This window comes from Rhinolophus sinicus, chromosome 14 (assembly GCF_057876585.1).
Source record: "Rhinolophus sinicus isolate RSI-liver-muscle chromosome 14, RSI-T2T, whole genome shotgun sequence".
Taxonomy (NCBI): domain Eukaryota; kingdom Metazoa; phylum Chordata; class Mammalia; order Chiroptera; family Rhinolophidae; genus Rhinolophus; species Rhinolophus sinicus.
In genome coordinates this window covers 62,638,107-62,659,749 of record NC_142514.1, presented here as the reverse complement: position 1 = coordinate 62,659,749, position 21,643 = coordinate 62,638,107, and the positions used below count along the sequence as shown (strand labels likewise).

Sequence of the window (21,643 nt, the reverse complement as noted above, 5' to 3'; positions counted from 1 at the left end):
TAAAACTTGACAATTAGAAAATAAGCTACTAGATTGAAAAATGGGTCAAAGACCTTAATGGGCCAGGCATCTCACCAAAGAAGATATACTGCAAATAACATATTGCATGAAGTAGATTGCGAATAAACATATCAAAAGATTGTCCACATTGTATGCCATCGGAGAAATGTAAATAACAACAACGAGATACCACTACAAACTTGTTAGAATGGCCAAAATCTGGAACACTGACAACAGAAAATGCAAGGATGTGGAGCAGCAGGAACTCTCATTGATTGTTGCTAGGAACGCATCACTGTGCATCCACTTAGAACAGTTTGACATAATTACAAAACTGAGTATTTTCTTGCCATATGATTCAGCAATCACTTTCCTTGGTATTTACCCAAAGGAATTGAAAACTTATGTCTGCACCAAAAAACCTGGATATGTATAGCAGCTTTATTCATAATTGCCATAACTTGGAAGCAACCAGGATGTCCTTCAGTAGGTGAATGGATAAATCGACTGTGGTACATACATCCAGACATTGAAATATCGTTCGGTGCAAAAAGAAATGAGCTTCAAGCCATGAAATGACATGGGTGGAACTTAAACACCAGGCTAAAATTTCAAAGTGAAAGAAGCCAATCTGAAAGGCTGCATACTGTGTGATTCCAACTTATGACATTCTGAAAAGGCAAAATTGTGGAGACAGTAAAAAGACCAGTGATTGACAATGGTTGGGTTGGGGAGAGGGATGAATAGGTGAAGAACAGATGAGTTTTAGGGAAGTGAAAAGACTGCGTATGATACTAAAATGATGGATGCATGTCATTATATATTTGTTTAAATCCATAGTACGTACAACACTAAGAGTGAACTCACATGTGAACTATAGATTTTGGGTAATTATGATGTGTCAATGTAAGTTCATCAAATTGTAGCAAAGGTACCACTCTGATAAGTAATGTTCATAGTGGGGGAGGCTGTGTGTGAGGGCAGGGAGCACATAGGGAATCTTTATACCTTCTTCTCAATTTTGCTGTCTACCTAAAACTTCTCTAAAAAAATAAAATCTTTAAAACTCTGAAAAAAGGAAAAGCTGGCTATCCTATAAAAGTTTATCAAATCTATCTGTCATTATTCAGGGATATTCCTAGACAGAATGTTAAATTTCACCACTATTTAGGATAATGGGTTGCATTGGACATGATACAATGAATAAATGGAATTGCAATTTCTTTAGGGTTAGCTGGGTCAGATTGATTTTTTTTTTCTCTTGCCCAGTGTTTGCCTGGAAAGCCAGATATGCTAGATCTAGTTTTACTAATGACTTTTCCCCCAATACCTAATTGCTCTGTAATTGGTCTGCCGTTTATTACAGAATGTACATTATAAGATAGTCTCAAGTTCTGAATATTTATGTAAGAACTTTCATACTTACTGACTCTAGGCCCTCCTCTCAGAACTAGAGAATGGATTCTCAATTTTAACAAGTCAATCAGAGAGTTAGAAGATGAAGAATCAATTGAAAATAATTAGTCTCTTATATATAGAGAATATTAGTCACATGTTTAGGCCAATGTCCAAAGAACATCTACTTGGCATGCTAAAACTATGAACTTTAGTTTTAGCAACATAAACTATTTAGCCATGTGAACACATCAATATTGATTAAATCACATAAGAGATTCACTATAAAGAGGAAAATAGACATGAAATAATAGTGGCAGTATGTCAAATAAGAAGTCAAATCACAAATTTCAGTTCAAGCGTAAAGTGATTTACATTTTTGTCTTCACCTCTTATTAATTGTGTGATCTTGGGCAAGCTGTTTAGTCTTCTAAACTTCATTTTCATTGTCTATAGAATGCGAATAAAAACAGTATTGTTATTATGTTTTGTACCCATAGAATGACAGTGGTATTGCCCTAAGAAAGATTCTGAGGCTGTTTCTTTGAGTTGAAACAGTTTTGCTGCCCCATCTGACAGCCCTCTACTAAGATGTTTACCGGATGTAACAGGATACTGAATTGAACTCTTTCTATACGTCAAATTTGCAGCTAAATCCCCCCAACCAAGAAGAGTAGGCCTCCAATTCTAAAAACAACCTCCCAAAGTCCTACAGAGCCTAATTAAAAGATGGCCAAACTACCATCCTTTTCATTTATATAATGATGACATGGAGAGTAATGGGAGAAGTTCAGCTTAGCAGACAGTACAGTCTTGGAGCACCTACAATCCTCCCCCACCCCACACACCAAATCAAGGGAGGGCACATCTCAGTGAAGCTTGTAAATCTCTAGGGGTGACTGCGAGGAAGGGAGACTGACTTCTTCTCTGCAGGTGGACATCTGTGTATGAAGTGGACTTGCTGATTGAATAAAAGAGAAAGAAACTGGTGAGAGATGGGAATGAAATACTTCCAGGAAGAGTGGGAACGGAAATATGCCTACAGTCACAGCACTGTTTGACCTAGTAGTGGTCTTAGAGTTTCCTTTGGACACTTTAGGCCTCTGTAGGAGCTGGCTGAGTGTGAACCCTTAGCCAGGATGCTGACCAAGTGCTGGGTGTTGGGATACCGGCAGCTGGGAGTCTGTGCAGAGTCAGGCCGGGGCAGATAAAGAGAGAAGGTTGGGAGAAATCCAGAAAGCAGAGAGCATCTCTCCTACAGGAAAGTATGGAGCAAGGACTGAGGCTTGCAGTGTTCTAATCCTTCAATATTATATACTACTACCTATATTTGCTTTCCTTTTTTAAAAAAATTTATTGGGGTGACAATTGTTAGTAAAATTACATAGATTTCAGCTGTACAATCTGTATTACATCATCTATAAATCCCATTGTGTGTTCACCACCCAGAGTCAGTTCTCCTTCCATCACCATATATTTGATCCCCCTTACCCTCATCTCCCACCTTTCTATGGGATTCTTATCTGTAACCACAACAGGATCACGATAATGGTGAAAAACAGTAATCCTTGGCTGAGCACCTTCCAGTGAAATCACTGGAACCCTAGTTCCCCCAAATCCTTCCTACCAATAGAGAAAGTATCCTCTCGTCTATTATTCAGTCCTTTGACCCCCTCCCCCAACCAATCTCCACATACCTCACCTTGCTATTTCTGCTCTGACACTCTCAGCAAGGACCACTATGCTCTGTTGTATCTGCAGTATCATCTTTCACTATTTTTCAAGTGGCTTATTTCCAGTTGTTCTTCAGTCTTGCACCAGTAGTCTCCACATGGAAGTGGGAAAATAGTCTCTTCTAGTTCTTGTTTTGTTCCTTTCTCATCTCTAGTGGCTTGACTCTTCCATGTGATTCAATATGGATTATAAGAATTTTCCTTTAATACGAATGTCACTAAACTGAAACTTAAGGTCATTCATCTTCTGTCACTGCTCCCCCCACGCCCCGCCCATGTCTATGGGTAAAGTGTTGGACTTTCATCTTCTCTTCTTAGGATGGCTTGTTTCCCACATCAAACCATCAGCATCATCCTTCATCCCTTCATCCCTTCACAGTGTCTAACCAGGTGCACTGCTTGGGTCTTGTGGAAAAGCCTCATTCCTGGACAGTTTAGGATCTTAGTCTTGGCAGTCATGCTCCAGTCTTAGTTTTTCTAAGGGTTTCCTGACTTCTTGGGTCTTATTGCACATGAGACTTAGCTGGCCTTCCTCACCAGCCTCTGGGACAAGAAAAACCCACTGGATTTTGTAGTATACATACAGTTTAAACCTTGGTTTTGGGACCCCTCATAAAGCAAATAATTCTTGTAGGTGATGCTACTGGAAAAAAATGGTCTGAAGAAGAGAGAGTGTGTTCATAGCATTTCAAAGAAAATTCTCTCCATTTATTTCCTCTGATGAACCAGATCTTCATAATTCAACTTTACATGTTGAGAAATCGCGAGGCTTTGCTTTTAAACTGCTTTGAGAAACGTCATTAGCTACAGGTGATGGCTACCAATTATTCCTGTTATTTTGCAATATAATGAATAGTTACAGAGTTTAATAAAAGGGAAAGGGCCATGCAAAAATTGTTGACAAGAATAGCAAAATGGAGCATTTCACAAGATTTGTTTTCAAGCTGTTATTTGGGAGATTTCAGTACATCTTCCTAAGTGCTCCAATTTTTGAGCCCTGAGTGTGCCTTAGTTTCAAGATTTTTTTTTTTTTACACTGGGTAAATAGGAGTTTATAGAAAGACCTTTGCATTTGCTGGTTGTGATGAAGTGTTTCTCTCAGATTCATGGAAGGTTATGCCATGAAATTTGTGAAAGATGCTTTCATACTAATTATACTACTTAAAAAGCTGTCTCTAGTTCTTGAGGTTTTTAAAGACAATGACAGTATTTTGAGGATTCAACCATTTTGAGATCAAAGTCCCTATCCTGGGTCATGCTAATTTGAGCAGATATTTTAGTGCTTAGCAAACAAAGATGCACTCCTCAACTATAAATTTCAGTTTCATGTCATAGAAGCCCCAAGAGTATATCTGTCAAAAATGGAATATTTAGATTAATTGGGGCTTTGTGATGGCATCTGACCCAGGAGGACCTAGTCATCCCAGGTAGGTATGGACTGTCCTTCAGAAGACCTCCAGGCATAGAGGTTCCATAACTTTCTTCAGTTATTTTCATCATCTAAATGTCCTGTGCATTTGAGGTCTTCCTTTCCTATTTTTTTTTCCCTCCTAGTGAAGGACACAGCTTTTATACAGCTGGTTCATATCTTTATACAACTTCTCTCTTCATAATAGTCTTGCCCCTCCTTTACCCTGTTTTAAAAAAATGAAACCCTAATTTCTTTATGGAAAATGTTCCTTAATTAAAAAAAGTAAATTCTAGTTCTATATAAATGTAGTAAAAATTGCTACTTACCGAAACCATAGGCAACACCTTGTTTTGAAAAATGTCACTTGCCACTAAATAAAGTTTCAAATCTCTTTTGTAATTAACATGTATTGAGCAGAGCAGTCTTCTTACAAGAGGACTGTCTTCGAGGAAACTGAGGCAGGTGGATGTGAATGATGTGGTTTTCCAGGAGCCTTGTCTCAGGTGGCCTCAGAGACCTGAAATGACACTGATCCATACTTCCATCCTCAGGCTCCCCAAATTACCTAACAATACATGAGGTATGACCTTATATATTTTATTAATGCTTTTATTAATGCTTTGAACTAGTCAATCCCAATGTTTGAGAATTAAATTAAATGTGAACTACTGAAAGACCAATTAGGAGAAAAATAAAGTCATGCCTAACATTACCAAACTATCACACATTTTAATGATCTTGTTACTTTGTGTGTGGATGAAGCTTTTAAAAGCTGAATTTTGCTTTGCAATACTACAAGTTCACAGCTGTACAAGCTGGCTTTCCTCATATTTCTCGATTTATGACCATTCAATGAGACAAAAATTATTTCATATCTAGAGACATTTTAATAAAAGCCGTAAGCATTCACGTCCTTTCTTCAAATGTTTAACAGATGACAGTCTATCATTCTTGATTCTTAAAGAGACAGCTTGCTTTGAGCAGTATGAAAAGCACAAACTTAATGTAAAACAGTAATTGTATATTTCTAGGCCATAGGCTGAAGAGAGAAAAAAGTTAAAACTATGTAATGGTGAACTATGTTATTTTACAGAAATTTCATATATCTAAGAATGCAGTGAAAGCTGCAGTATAACTTACTGAGTGGCTCTTATGTATTGATCGTGATGCTAAGCTCTTTATGATACTTTACAACCCTTAGAAATAGTTATTACCTTCTCTGCTTAGTGCTCTATTAAATAATGGAACTTCTGGAGGAAAAGTGATTTGTCCAAGGTCATTCATTTCATAAGTGATTGAGCTCAGATTTGAACCCAAACTATCTGACTCCAAAGTTATACTTTTAAGCCATCTGATGGCACTTCATTTTCCATCAGAGAAACATCAGTTATTCACTCCTTGAGGTCTTTCAAATCTCAAATGTTTTCCATTTTAAAATTACAAAATCATACACAAGCAGTTTAAAAGGATATTGAGCTCAGCCATCCTGAATGTCAAGCCCTTGTCTGTCCTGGGAGATTCACTCTGGTCACCAGTGTTTCAGAGACACCTATTAGGTGCAGCAATTATATTTTTCCGTTAGCAAAATTCGTAGAACAGTATCTTATTCTAAAGCTTTTTTTTTTTTTTTTTAAATGCTTGGAAGGAGACTGACTTTTCCACTTACTGAAAAAAAAAGTTAAACCTTTACCTAATTTATGCAGAATTGCCCACACCCAGTTTATCTCATGTTGACCTTTGCTCACTAATTTCATTTGTCTTATCCCAGAGGGATTGCTTCTTGATTAAACAACGGGCATGATGACATATGGGCACTTCACATAACTCCAATCTGTTAGAAGATGACTTGGGTATAGGGGAGCTTTGAATATATTTCCTGTCTAAAGATTTTGGCCATTTCTCTCTTTTTTTTTTTTTCATGTTTGATTTTTTTTTTTTTTTTTTTTTTTTTTTTGTGACCAAAAAGTTGTTAGTCCTATGATTCACACCAAATGTAACTTAGAGCTAGAACCATCTTCAGCTTATCACATCTATGGTTTGCTATCTAGAAAGTTATGGCTCTCTCTAAATAATGTAATCAAAACAAAAATAGGACAGTGAGTTCTTATGTTATAATATTCATTTGTCCTATTACTGGAGACTATATATTAGAAACTTCCCTCATTAAAAAAATTTAGAATTTCAAAATCCAGTATATTACACAATTAGGGTTACATATAATTTAAATTAGTATTGAATTTTGAAAACTAACATCCCCTAATTTTCCCTAAATCTTGAAGTTCAATTTATAAATATTACTGTTGTTGTTAAAAATGTAAATTTATTAATAATTAACAACAGTAACTTTGAGCAGGAATTGATTAAGTATTTGATCAACTTAACAAACGAATTTGTCTTTAAACAATCAGTCTCATTTACAAACTTGGGCACTTTAAACTGCAGCTATAAATGTAATATATTCAGTTTTCTTTTTAAGCACTTCAGGTACTTGACCCGATAAGTTTATGTCTCTAATGAGCAAAACTGTCTTGAGAATTTAAGTAAGTCATTTCAGCCTAATAAATTATTAAACTTATAGATATAATAAATCTAGTTCTCTTAAACATTCTAATTCTGTTCACAAACTTAGTCAAAAATCTTACACCTTCAACTTGAAATCATAAGTCAATTATAAATTTTAAATTGAAATCACAAGGCTAATCTGTCAGCGTCTATAATATACCAATTCTAAATCATTACAAACACTTTAAATACTGAATATATACAGATTGTCCCAATGATTAAATACCTATCCTTGAACTTGACACAAACGTATTAATACTTCATCATCTTTGTAATTAATACTAAACCATCCTGGATTTGGAAAGACAATCACTAAGGGAATAGTTTTTTCATCTCCGATGTGGAATCTGAGGCTTTGCATGTTCAGGGTTATTCTTTTGATCTCAAATATGGACACCTGGAGACTTTTTAGTAGTTTCTATGAAAACAAGGACTTCAAGGTCTGTCCTTCAGATGAGGTTAGTTTTGCAACTCCTATCTCCTGGGTTCAAGATATGTTTTTTTGCTATTTGCTTCTGCTTATTTGGTTAGGTGCCAGTCTGTAACAACCCAACAGGGATACAACTGTTAACACTTTGCTCTTTATTTTCTGCATTTCCTGATTAAATTCTAGATGCTTTCCATATTTTTCCTGCCTCTCTGGGCTGCAATAGTCATGGATATTTTAATGACATCTTATTGGAATTTTCATATTTCTCATACTTGTCTGATCTACACTTAACCATAAAAACATGCTAATGACAGATACATTTTTTTTTGGAACTATATTATAAATTGGAAACTAATTTTAGTAAATTCTTGATCAAAGATGAGTAGAGAAAAATCATAGAAGACTCCTTTAATCTTTCTGTGTCTCAATTAATAAATTTTTCTTTTCAATTAGTTTGTGAGTCAAACTTTAAGAAATAGATATCTTCCAAGAGGCTTTTTCAGATATGCCAAAAGCACAAGCAACAAGAAATCGTAGATAAATTATAGATTTTATTAAAATTAAAAACTTTTGTGTGTCAGAGGAAACTATCAAGGAAATGAAAATACAACTTGCACAATTGAAGGAAATATTTGCAAAATACGCATATGTCAGATAGGGCCTAGTATCTGGAATACATAAAGACCTCTTATAACTCCACATCAAAAAGACAAAAACCTAATTTAAAATGGGCAAAGAAATTTAATAGACATTTCTCTGAAGATGAAATGCAAATGTCCAACAAGCACGTGAAAAGACACTCAACATCATTAATATTAGTGAAATGTAAATCAAAACCAAAATGAGTTACTACTTCCTACCCACTAGGATGGCTAGGATTAACAAAAATATGGAAAATAGCAAGTGTTGACAAGGCTGTGGAGAAATTGGACTTATTGTACTTTGCTAGTGAGAATGTAAAATGGTGCAGTCACTATGGAAAACAGTTTGGCAGTTCCTCAAAAAAGTTCAATATAGAATTACCATGTGACATAGAAATTCTGCTCCTAGATATCTACGTAAAAGAAATGAAAATAGATATTGAAACAAAAACTTGAACATGAATGTTTATGGCAGCACTGTTCACAATAACTGAAAAACGGAAACAACCCAAAGTTCATATACTGATGAATAGATGAATAAAATGTGGTAAATCCATACAATGGAGTATTGTTTACTTGTAAAAAGGAATAAAGTGCTGATCTATGCTGCAACATGGATGAGCCTTGAAAGCATTATGCCAAGTGGAAGAAGCCAGACACAGAGGTAACATATGGTGTGATGCTATTTATATGAAATATCCAGAATAGGTAAATCCACAGGGACAGAAAACAAGTGGTTGGTTTTCAAGGGCTGGGGGAGTAGGGGATCGGGAGTGACTGCTTAACGGCTATGTGGTTTCCTCGTGGGTTCTAAAAATGCTTTTGAAGTAGGTAGAGGTGATGGTTGCACAACATTTTAAATGTATTAAATGACACTGAAATTATACACATTAAAATCATAAATTCTATGTTACATGAATTTTACTTCCATTTAAAAAATTACCAAAAAAAGACTTTTTCAACAAATTCCCTGTTTTTTTCCCTCCACTAAGTGTGATATTAAGAATCATATTATCACCTGCATTCTTTCTCATAACTTTTCTGGTGAAATTTGGCCACAAATATGGAGGCTTTCTCATCTGTGTAAGGAGTGAACAATGTTCCATGGACACATTCTGATCCCAGCTATCTAGGAGCAAAGTGGCCTGACTTCCTCTTATACATGAGATGATTGACAACGATGACATCGATTATAAAATTTCTTTGTCATCTGGGCCACCAAGAAACCAGCATCCTCTAATCCTTAATAGTAATTTTACTAAGCACCAAGATATGTTACTCAGGACTGAGATTGGTAAAAATTTTGAAAATATTTCATATGTGACCCTTCCTTCTCCCCCATTTGTTGTTTTAATATCTGTAAATTATCTTTTATAAATGAAATGGATCCATTTTTATGATATCATGCTGTAAAAACACATATTATAAAAACTTACAACACATTTAATTTTAAGAACAAGCTTATGAGATAAATAGTAGTATTATTCTCATTTTATAGAGAGGAGATTGAGAGACAGAGAAATGAATTGGTCAAGAATACTTAGCTAGTAGGTGGTGGAACTAGCCTTCAAACCCAGTCTTACTCCAAAGCCTGGGCATTTAAACTAATGCTTTTCTTTTCTACTTGTCCAAGAATCAGTTTATCAACCCGATCATGTTCTAGATGAAGGAAGATATGGCGAGTGTAGTTTGTGCTCACCAAATACCCATGTGTTTCCCTACACCGCCAGCCTTTTTCCCAGTTGCGCTGAAGCCATGTGACTAATTTTGGTCTGTTAACTGTTGGTAGAAATGATCCGTATCACTTCTAATCCAAGACAGTTAAAAGCAAGGGTGAAGTCTCTATGCTCTTTCTTGCCCATCTTCAAGGCTGGAAAGGAAGAACTTTGAGCCATCTCTGAATATGCAAGGTGAAAACAGTCTGGATCCCTGAGTCACTGTTAGAGGAAAGTTATCCCAACTCCACCCCACCCCTCAAAAAAAGGCTGCCAGACCCACATCAGACTTTGACACGAGTGAGAAATACACCTTTATTATGTTAAGCCCTGAGTTATTTTGTTACCAAAGTATATCTTAGTCTCTTCTGACTGAGGATTGTCATATGACAAATGGCACAAAGTCTTGACCCATGGGACAGAATTTTCCCAAGGGCCTCCTGGTGTCTCCTTATTGATTGTTATGGGTTGAATTGTATCTCCTTCCCAAACTGATATGTTGAAGTCCTAAGCCCAAGTACCTTGGAATGACCTTACTTGGAAATAGGTTCATGACAGATGTAATTAATGAAGATGAGGTCATTAGCATGGACCCTAATCCAGTATGACTGATATGCTTATAGAAAGGAGAAATTTGGACACACAAATATTCATCCAGGAAGAATGCCATGTGAAGATGAAGGCAGAGCTCTACCAGCACAGGAATGCCAAAGAGTGCCCGCAAACCCCCAGAAGGTAGACGAGAGGCCTGGAACCGATTCCTCCTCACCACTGTCAGAAGGAACTGACTCTGCCAACACCTGGATCTCAGACTTCTAGGCTCCAGAACTGTAGACAACTAACTTGAAGCCAGCCAGTCCACGGCAGCCCGAGCAAACTAATACAGTGATGCATGTATGCTGCATCTGAGTGGGATGGCAGTTGTAACGCAGTTACCCCTGGGCAGACTGATCAGCACGCAGCCATTGCACACTCGCTGCTGTGATTCTCCACTAACTGTTAAGAACTACCACCAGCCTCTTAAGAATCCTTTGGGACACTGGATAAAATGTCTCAAATGAAGTAATAATTCTTTTGTTTGCAAAGAATATCCCTTTATAAACAAGCATAGAACTGATCATAGGGTGAAAAACATGTTCAGTGATAGGAAGTATATTACAAATACATAGTATAGACAGAACTTGAGGCCCAACATGATAATTTTGTTATCAGAAATTGAAATTTCTCACTAATAAATTCTTTACCCTGTGAGAAAGGGGAGCCGCGAATGGGAGTGCTCGTTAACACCTGGGAGCTTGTTCAGACACTGATAGCAGACTCGATCTTCCTGGGCCAGGCAGACATAGAGCCCCATATGGAATCCTCTTTCTTTCTTTCTGCCTCTGGATTCTAGCTACTCCCTGGCCTCTCTGAGCTACTCTCTCTGCATCGTAAGTGAAATACCTGAGGTTGGGTCAGAAAGAAGGATGCCTCCCTTGTTTTGGCAACCTGAGCTTGCAAAAGGAATAAACCTTCTCAAATTCCAATCTCAGAAAGGAAATACTCTGGTACAAGCAGCATCCTTATAACAGGTCCATACAATACAAGAAAAACCCTGACATATCTATGTGGACCACAAAATTCCCTGAGGAACATTTTTTTTATCCGAACAAACACTGTAAATGTGGTTAACAAATCACCCAAATCACCCAAGGTGATGTGCCTTGAATCAGAACTGAGCACTCCAAGTCTGTGTGCAATTTACAATCTTTATTATTTTCCTCTCACATTCCTTGAGTAGAAGTAGATTAACCGCTATGAATCATGTTTGCTCCTGCTATTTATTTACTCAGATGGTTTTTGTTCCCTAAACATTTGTTTTACCTGTCTACCTCGTAGGTTCCCTGGCTATGTCTTTCTTCACATACCCTCCAGCAAGGTTTGTTTAGTGAAAGTTGTAAGTAAGTGAGATATTGATCGCCAGGGGGATATTACAAACCAACAGCCAGTCTCTGCAGGGACTCCAGGGAGCATAATGAGCCATAGTTGTTGGCTGGGATCTAAGGGAAAAGGAAATCATTTGAACAGGACTTCAGTTCCCACTCCAGGGAGTACTAAGCTGCCATGCCCATTTCCCCAACTGTGTGCTTCCTTGTGCCAAACAGGGAAAATCTGAGAAATGGAAACATTTGCCTCTATGGCAATACACTAGGTCTCCCAGCTCAGGAAATATCTGCCAAAATAGAAATCCTCACGTTGCAGTCAGTCAACAACCACTTAATGAGCACATCTGTTCACTTCAATTCAGTTATTTGTTGAACTCTCATGTGCAAAGCAGTGATAGGAGCTGTAGAGTTGTAAACTTGAAGCAAATAGAGTCCTGACCTCTGGAAATTCATAAAGAAGAAATTGACTTGCAGATAACTAATGCAAGCCATATTGCAATGAGCATCCTAACCCAATTCTGTTTGATTAAAAAAATATTTATTCAGTCCCTACAAGGAGCATGGAAAGACAGTAGAGGTAAACAATTTCTGGCAAATTTATTTGGGTGGATCACATGGAAGAGGTGGGATATTAGCAGGGCCTGAAGGATAGATCTTTGGCTGATCCAGATGTGTATTCCAAGGTGGGAAGAGTGGGCAAACGCTGCTGAGCTGAGCACAGGATATTGAAGGAATGATGAGGAAGTGAGAGGAGGGAATCCAGGATGCTTGTGGTAAGGAGGGTCCTGAAGATGGTACCTGGAAGTGGGGCATATCCTGCAGGAGATTTCCAAGAGTGGTACAGCAGGTCCTCGAATAATGTTAGTTCAAATCGTCATTGCAGTATAACATTAATGAGATGCCATAGGAACTTAACTCTTGTTTATAACAATTAGCCTCTGGCAAAATTGGGTTTGCTACACGTCATTTTGCTTAAAGTCACAGACCTATCAAAGACATGAGGTGAGGGCTTATTGCATACATAGACCTCTGCTCTGGAACAGTAGCCTGCAGTTTATATAATTTCAGGGGCTTTCTTTAAGAAAAAGAGTAGGAAATTATGAATGTAAAATTTCATATATAAATTAAAAATTATGTAGAAGGAAACAAAATTTTTCTCCAAATTATTAGAGCCTTAAAGAGCTCTCTATCCTCTGAGATCTCTTGAAGCAATTTACCAGAAACATATAGACATGTTTAAAAAGTAAAAGAAAGAAAGGAATGCCTATGACTACATCCTGTCTCCATTCCCTCTCCACCAGTACACTCTACAACTCCCAGCCTGTCCACCACTCCCAGGAGCCTGTTGTAGTCAAGGGCCCTGATGTTTCAACCTATTGGCCTCATAGTAAATCCACCTGTGCGGAAGTCTCTAAATTTTGCTGATTCCTTATCAGTAAAAAGTTTGCATGTACCCTGGCTGTGGCCAGGAGAATGGGATGCCATGTTTAGTCCCCTCTAGGTCAGGTGCTTAACCCGGTGTCCAGGAGGGGAATTTTGTGATTAGCAGTATCTTCACCGCACTCTGAAACATATAGAATAGGGAAGCAACAGGTGTCTGAAAGACCGGAAGTGAATAGAAACTTGTGCTACCCAAATAGCACATGAAGAGACAACTATTGGAAGGTTGTAAAGAGGAGACTGGAAAAGGAGAGGCTTTAGGGTGGAGACCCAGCAAGGAGACTATAGACTAAGTCTGACGAGGCTGGTGATCATGGGAAAAGAAATGAAGGATTAGCAATGAGTACTGCTATGAAGAACGGACTAAGAAAATGTGGACTTTACAGCTTTCCCCACCATTAGTATATCCATAACAGCTTCACAAATAGCCAAATGCCAGCTACTCTTTAAGTGTATATCCAGCTGTTTGAGTTTTATTTCATATCTGTTCAGTGCCCTCGAAGTGAGCCATGGATGCTAGCTGTGACTTGTTTCAAACCCCATAAATATATGCCCACTCCCCAATTCCTGGGTAGAGGTTCTTTCCTTTTTTTGCTTTCTTTCAATGAAGTCACCACACATATTGTCCTTACATATTGAGATGACAGAAAGCTAGTGACTTGATTACTCAAAATGATCTCCTAGGGCAATCTTGGTCTCTTTTTGCAATAGTAACATTATTATTTCTTGAATACCAGTCTCTGGCCTCCTTATAAGTAACAGTGAGGTCAGCATCCATATGTAATGGCTCCCACTCAGACCATAAAGTTTTGATATACTTAAACTAGTCCTTCACCAAAAGTTTGCAGTAAACAACTGGCCTATAAAGCTTTCCAAGAGGGAGGAAAACAGCCGCTCTGTTGCTATAATTATTACTTCTCTCTTCATGATGACCCATGAGGAATATAGTTAAAAAGCAGAGATATCACCTTTCTGTTTTTCTCCATCTGTTTATTTTGCACAGTAAATTGCCAGCTCTGTGTTTGGTATAGGAGTAAAACACTGCTATGCCTCTTATCTGTAACTCTTGAGAGTGCAACAAAACATATACCCTTTAATTCCAACATAATCAAGAATTTACGTCCTACGAACTGCATTTCATTTTTTTCCCTCTCATATGGCTGTTGGTGTTTGGAGTAGTTTCAAGTTGTTTGAGAATGTGCTTGCATCAACAAAATTGGCAATTTATTTCTGCGCACAGTGTAAAAACAGAGAAATGGAAATTCCAGTGAGGTTAATGGGAAACCTACCTGTGGCAGACTTGTTCTTCTGGCCTGTGACACTATTACTCAAAGTATGCTTAATTAGGCAACATGTTCATAACAATATATGCTGTGATCCTAACTGTGGCAGGCCAAGTGCTTAGGATTCCACACCATTTTATAAAACTCAAAACCTTCTCAGCTGAGAAAAACGGATTTTTTCCTCATTACTTGAGACCCAGTTTGGCAATATCAGATAAGCAATTGTGTCTCTGAGTAACATTCAGAGTGGGGCAAGCTTCTTTCTCAGGGGAATTTAGAAAATGGAATAATTGATTGTACTTTGAGTAGTTATGCACTCAGAGATGGTTGAGATGCAAATTAATTCACACATCTGCGACCTTCAATTCAGTTTCATTCAACAAATACTTATTTAGCTCCTACCCTCTGTACCAGATACCACATTATGGGCTGAGTGCTCAAAGCTGAATAAAATATGGTCTTATTCCTGTGTTAGTGCACATTCTGTTGGAGGAGGAAGAATTGTTCATAGATTATTTTAATGCAGTGTTATAAACTCAGTGACAGCAATGTGTATTATACAGGGTAGCATGGGATCGGGGGACCTGACCTCGTCTACAGGGGCTGGGAGGTAGTCGGGAAGGGTTTCCTGAGGGAGGGCCTACTGCAACTGAGTCTCTGAAAAGAAGTAGGATGAAAGGGGGACAATAGAGACAAACGCTTGGTGACATGAAAAAGTGTGGAATGTGTGGGTAATAATAAGCAGCTTGAATTTCTAGCGATTAAAGAACAAAGATAAAGAATGGAGAGATGAGGGTAGAGAAGTAGGCAGAGATGGATTCTGGGGGTGTGTCTATGCCATCCTGAAGCGGTGAAGCTTGAGCCTATAGGTAGTGGTGGGGGGTGGAGCATTAAAAGGCATGAAGTGAGTAACTAGTATGGTTCCCCTTGTGTTTATCAGCCTGGGCAGAAAGGATTTGAGAAAGGAAGACTGGAAGTAGAGGACACAAGACATTATAGTAGTCCAGGAAAGAACTGGTGGGCCCTGGGGAAGGACAGTGGGAGAGAAGATAGAGGGAATGGGCAGATGTAAGACATGTTCTGGAGTTGAAGCTCCAGGGAGAGTTCAGGTTGGAGACGGAGACGTGGGAATCATTACCACGTAGGCTGTGGTTAAAGCCAAATTAAGCATGATTAGCATGTTCACGTGGAGAGTGTATAGTAAGAAGACAAGAAGCTAAGTACAGTCCTCTGGGGGATACAGCTTCTTTGAGTGGACAGAGGGAAAGAGGAAAAATGAGAATCAGCAAAGCGTGGCATGACAGAAGCCAGGTGAGCTGAGCTGGAGACAGTTTAAAAATGAGGCTGAATCTTCACATCTGGCACAGTGCTGCTGGAGCTAAGATTCATTAATTAATTCAACAAATATTTACCGAGTCCCAACTATGTATCATGTATTTGATAGCATACAGCATTTTTCACATACAACTTTCCTAAGATTGACTCGCAAATGACTAGCAAAATGCAAGCGACAAAATAGGTTTGCTGGATTCCACTCTGTCAAGTGTTTCTCTGCTCTTTTGTTTTGGTCCCATCATTGTTTATAGCTCCCCCCCCCCCCCATTTCTAGCTTTAAGATTGTTTTTAAATACAGTACAAAAAGACAAAGACTTCCGTCTGAGCAAGGCATTCAGAAGGGCAATGGCAGAGACGTTGATTGTTGGTGAAATACATTCAATAGAATGAGGAAAGCATTTGTTCTTTTCATTCCTTAAAGTAAGCAAGCTGGACCAGGTGAGAAGAGATTGAGTGTTCCTCACTTTTTAACACAAAAATTGCTCTTCATTAAGAATTTTCCTTTTTGTGCTTCTAGTTTCCTTAATCGATAGCATAAATGTGTCATATTCTTTCGACACTGTCATGTGTATGCATACACTTACTACCTGCTAAATATATGATATGGGACACTAAAACCCGACCAATTTAGGCTCGTCTTCATGTCAGACTAGTATATTTTGCTATTTTAAATCATCTCCTAATATGGCAGGAAAGAACCCGGCTATATATAAGTGGTTAGGGATGTTTTATTAATTAAATAGTTGGTTTTTATCCTTTGGCATGTGCAAGCCACACCTTAAAGTGAAAAAAATCATCACAGATCTGTTGACCAATGAGACTAGTCATTCTTTAGTCAACAGACTTTTGTGAGCAACTTATTAGTCTCCCTATTGGGAGCTAGGGTAACAAACATGGATGAGTTTTACTTATAGCCTTTGAATGATGCACAGTCTAGTAAGAGAATTCATATATGTGAGAGTTCCTTGTAAACTCGTTACCTCCTGGTCCTTTAGGTCTCGCACATCCCACTATGCAGATAAAAGCCAGAAGGAGAGATGGCTCACATGAAAACCACAGCATCTGTTGTGGGTGATTGTTCATCTCTGCCATGGCGTCCTTGCCTTGGTGACTGATTTTAGCTCTCTTCAGATTTCCATTTCTTGCACAGTTCCTGGCTCTGTTATCTGAGTTGGAGGGCCCTAAGCTGTCAGGGATGAGACATTCTCTGCTTCTTTGCCTCATAAGACCCTCCACTGGGAGAAGTGAGTGGGAAGATTCATATTTCTAGATAAACGTTAACATCAGTAATCGTACATTAAATACTAATATAATCACTGCATTCGAGCACTTGTAATTACATGATGACCAATATCTTATTAATTAGTAAAAGACATGTTTAATGTAATAGTCTCAGCAATATGCCCTATTTTTCTTCCTGCTAAGTGTTTATGTATATGGATTTGTTTTTATGATTAAAAATCTTATAATTACATTCTCTTCATGCTCTCAAAATACCATTTGGCTTAAAGAACTGATGTTTTCTCTGGTAACTTCCACATGGCATCTGCTCAAACTACCCTTTCAAATTGCTGCATTAATTTGCTAAATGTTTATCTCTTTGTACTTGCCTTGTGGAAACCTATCTTCACTAGTTCCCTTTCCCCTAAATTTGCAAAACCTCAGCCTGTTCCATCTGGCAATATCATTGTTTTCCACTTGGCAATATGGTGTATTGATTATGAACATGATCTTTAGCGTTTATTAGGCCTGCGTCTGAGTCTCAGTTCTAGAACTTTCTAGACATGTGATCTTGAACAATTTACTTCAACTCTCTGGGCTAGATTTCCTATATATAAAATAAGTAAACTAATGTTAACCATCTTATAGAGTTATTATAAAGTGAGTAGCACGTGTCTGGTCCAGAATAAATGCTTAATAATATCTTCCTCTTTCCCTTGTTATTGTTATAATTTTCTTGGTGTAGTGGGAAGCACATAGGCATTGAAATCAGATGGACTTGTTTAAACTATGTCATTGGGAAAGCCAGTTTCATATCTGGAAATAACAATACCTTACAGTGCTAACGTGCTATTACAAAGGCTAATTAAGGTAAAATATGTAAAAAAAAAAAAAAAAAAAAAAAAATCTGCCATGGTGCCTTCATGATAAAGTGATAAATATTGCTTATCAAATCTTATAATGGGCTTCTGTCATGACTCAATCCCCACACCTAAAGTATCTCTCTTTGTAATCAGTCTCTTGCCTGATCTACACGTATATTTAGTACCATAGAAGGTTTTACTACATGTGAAAAACATGGTCTCCTTGACTGGTTATATGCTGTTAACTAACCATAAAATCCTTTTCTAGTTATTTCTCCTAAGGTCCATGAATAAATCTTTTAAGAAGAGATTATTTTATCTCTAAATCCTCTTCAAATTGTCTCCATTTATGCTGTCACTTGCCTACCTTGAAGCCCTGCTGGGGATGTGCCAATGCATGCATGTATTTATTCACAATATTTGTTATACATCTACTATGTCTTAGGCAGTGCTCTAGGTGTTTGGGATAATCAACAAATAAACTAAACAAACATGTGTTTGCTTATGAAGCTTTTATTCCAGCGGAGGAAGACAGACAATGGACAATCATAAGTGTAAATTACGTCAAACGTTAGCAGTTATATTGATACGTTTTTATGGGAAAAAAAGAGTAAGGAAGATTAAGGAGATCAGGAGTCTGGGGTAAAGTTGCAATTTTAAATAGGGTGGTTAGAAGTGATGTCATTGAGAAGGTGATGTTTAGACAAACATTTTAAGGTAAACATAATTCAGAAACAATTAGAAGCATTTTATAACTCTTACAAAGTTTTATAACTCAATAAAACCTCAATATTTCTGACTTAATTACCTCATGCTTTCATGGACCCTGATCTGCCTCTGTCTTACTTGGGTATCATTATATTATTCTTGCCTCCTGATGGTCTCCTTATCCTCAGCCCTCTTTCTCTATAACTGACAATTCCACACTGCCATAAAATGGTATCCTAAAACCATAGTCCTCGTTGGCAGGACTGTCATGGCCCTGGTATGCTCCTCCAGCTATATCTCTCTATGGAGCCGTACTTCATCCACTCAGCTTCCTGCTCTTTACATGTCTTTGTCTTTGGCATCGTTACCACCAGAATCACCCTTTCGCACATTATACGAGGTTGGACAATTAAGTTCGTGAACTCATCCTAGAAAAAGTGCTACATATCTCATTACTGAATATCACTGTGGTCACCTAAAAAGTACTCCCCTTGGGAAGTTATGCACTGAGGTCAGCGCCTAGTCCACTCTTCAAAGCAATTTTGAAAGTCTTTTTTCTGGAATGGCCATCAGAGCTGTCATCGTATTACCCTTGATGTCCTGAATGTCATCAAAATGTCTTCCCTTCAATATTTCCTTTATCTTTCAGTAAAGAAAGAAATCATTGGGGGTCAGATCAGATGAGTAGGGAGGGGGTTCCAATACAGTTATTTGTTTATTGGCTAAAAACTCCCTCACAGACAGTGCCGTGTGAGCTGGTGCAGTGTCGTGATGCAAGAGCCATGAATTGTTGGCGAAAAGTTCAGGTCGTGTAACTTTTTCACACAGCCTTTTCAGCACTTCCAAATAGTAAATTTGGTTAGCTGCTTGTTCAGTTGGTACAAATTCATAATGAATAATCCCTCTGATGCCCTAAAAAGTTAGCAACATTTCTGCCACAAGTTCGCGAACTTAACTGTCAGACCTTATATGTTTATCAGAAATTGTACTCACCTTTCAAGTCCCAGCCCTAATGCTGTCTCCTTTATGGAACATTCCTATGCCTTGCAAGTCCCCATTTCCCATGCACTTCTCCATTTCCTATGCCCTGAGTGCTCTATGGTGAGAGGATTAGATGGCTGACTTCTCTTGAAATGGTCAATTCTTTGCCTACAGAAGATAGTGCTTATTTATCATGGAATCATCTCAGAGTTCAATGTACTGCTTGGCCAATAGGAGACAACTCTGCTTACTTGAATGTATCAAATTGGGCAAACTACCTATCATCTTTGAGCCTCTGTTAATGTCTTAAAATGGGTTAATGATACATTTTCATGAAGAATAGATAAGTATTACATGAGATAATGTTTCATTATTTGAATGCTTCTTGTGGCTGGCATGCAGTCTGCATTCAATAAATATTCTATGACTCTGACTTTGTTTTCTAGATTGCCTTTTAATAATAATGGAGTTCCATCATCTATCTTATTTTTTTTCATTGCATAATGATTTTATAATTGCCACTGATCTTTCTTTTTTGATTTCCAGAGGAAAACACTCCTTCAGTTTTCTGTTTCGAAATGACATATATTTTCTCTTTTTAAAAAATGAATAAATTTTATTTTTGAAAGCAGCTTTTGGTTCACAGCAAAATGGAGTGGAAAGTACAGAGGTCTTATATACCCCACACATGTACAACATTCCCCTCTCATTAACATCCCACAACAGAGTGCTACATCTGCTACAGTCAATGAACCTACACTGACACATCATTATCACCCAAAGTGCACAGTTTACATTAGGGTTCTCTCTTGGTGGTGTACATTCTATGGGTTTGGACAAATATATAATGACATGTATCCACCATTATATAATAGCATCGTACAGAATAGTTACCCCACCCCCAAAAAATCTCTGTGCTCTGCTTGTACATCTATCCCTCCCCTCTAAGCCCTGAAAACCACTGATCTTTTTACCATCTGCATAGTTTTGTCTTTTCCAGAATGTTGTATAATTGGAATCATACAAGGTAGAGACTTTAGAGATTGGCTTCTTTTACTTAGCAGTATACATTTAAGATTCCTCCATATCTTTTCGTGCTTTGATAATTCATTTCTTTTTAGCATAATAAGTTTTACTGTAATAAGTTTTTTTTGTTTTTTTTTTTAAATAATACTATTCTGACCCAGTTTTGAAGCCATGCCAAAGGCCAGACAGTTCCGTATCTTGGGCAGCTAATTAAATCCACACCCCCTAGTCACCTCTCTTATCAAGCTCGCACACTCTGGGCTACTATACATCAGCCCTAATCACTCTAGGGCCACACACCCGGCATCCAGCGACAGCCCCATGCTCCAGAGCCAGTTGAAATTATTCCAAGAAGTAATATTTATTAGAGCTACAGGTTGAGGGATACAGACTACTAAACCCACATATTGCCACTTACAAATGTTAATCAACCAATCAAATATTTATTAGGCATTTAATATTTTTCTAGACACTAGTAGAGCTAACAAAGAAGTAAATGGCATGGTCACTGCTTTCAAAAGATTCATAGCCTAACAACGTTGAACTTTTATCAAATTTAGCTGCTTTGATTCAACAAGCCACAACAGTTAAAAACAAGGATATCAGAAAATTTTTAGATGGTATCTATGTTTCTGCAAAAGGGACAGTTCAGCAGGCTGATAAATAAGACCTAAGTTGTCCCACGACAGAAATAATAAGATATAGGATGATTCCTCAGACTTGTTTGTGATATTTTAAAGATGCAATAAAATCCAAGGGTTGATTTAAAAAAGAAAGATTCATAGCCTATTTGGAGAGCTAATTTAAATAAAAATGTAATGCTGGCTTTGTGGTACTAAGTGCCATAGAAACTTAGAGAACAGGAGTCCATATGAACTAGAATCATTGAGAAAAGATTCATGGAATAGATGATATGAGGGCTGACGTAGGCCTGGAAGGTCAGATAATTCGTGGCTAGGTAGGAAAGAATAAAT

General features: G+C 37.7%; 1 long non-coding RNA gene across 1 annotated transcript in view; it reads right to left on the bottom strand.

Moving 5' to 3' along the window:
• Positions 1-1,329: 1,329 nt before the first annotated feature.
• Positions 1,330-21,643, bottom strand: part of LOC148755701 (uncharacterized) — a 40,380-nt gene continuing 20,066 nt past the window's right edge. Inside the window, exon 3 of the long non-coding RNA XR_016018652.1 lies at positions 1,330-6,088. This is a non-coding gene — a long non-coding RNA (uncharacterized LOC148755701). The remainder of the gene's footprint in view (positions 6,089-21,643) is intronic.